We start from the raw sequence: 595 nt of genomic DNA on the forward strand, positions 1-595 counted from the left end.
AAGTAATTCAGTTATGCATACATACATGTATCTGTTCTTTATTAGTGTCTTTTCTCATATAGGTTATTACAGAATATTAAGCAGAGTTCCCTCTGCTGTATAGTGGGTCCTTGTTGGTTATTTATCTTATATATTATAATATATATATGTTCATGCCAATCTACTGACTTATCCCTCCCCCAACCACATTTCCCCTTTGGTAACCATAATTTTGTTTTTGATATCTATAAGTCTGTTTCTGTTGTGTAAATAAGTTTTTTTTTCCTTTTTTATGAATTATATTCCACATATGAATGATATCATATGATATATGTTTGTCTTTGTCTGTCTTCAGTTAATAAAATAATTTCTAGGTCCGTCCATGTTGCTGCAAATGGCATTTCATTATTTTTTATGGCTGAGTAATACTCCACTGTATATATGTACCACATCTTCTTTATTCATTCCTCTGTTGATGGACATTTAGGTTGCTTCCATGTCTTGGCTATTGTAAACAGTGCTGCAATGAACATTGGAGTGTATGTTTCCTTTCAGGTTATGGTTTTCTCCAGATATCTTCCCAGGAGTGAGATTTCTAGACCATATGCTAGTTCTA

The sequence above is a fragment of the Bison bison genome, unplaced genomic scaffold, assembly GCF_000754665.1.
Source record: "Bison bison bison isolate TAMUID 2011002044 unplaced genomic scaffold, Bison_UMD1.0 scf7180017863208, whole genome shotgun sequence".
Taxonomy (NCBI): Eukaryota; Metazoa; Chordata; class Mammalia; order Artiodactyla; family Bovidae; genus Bison; species Bison bison.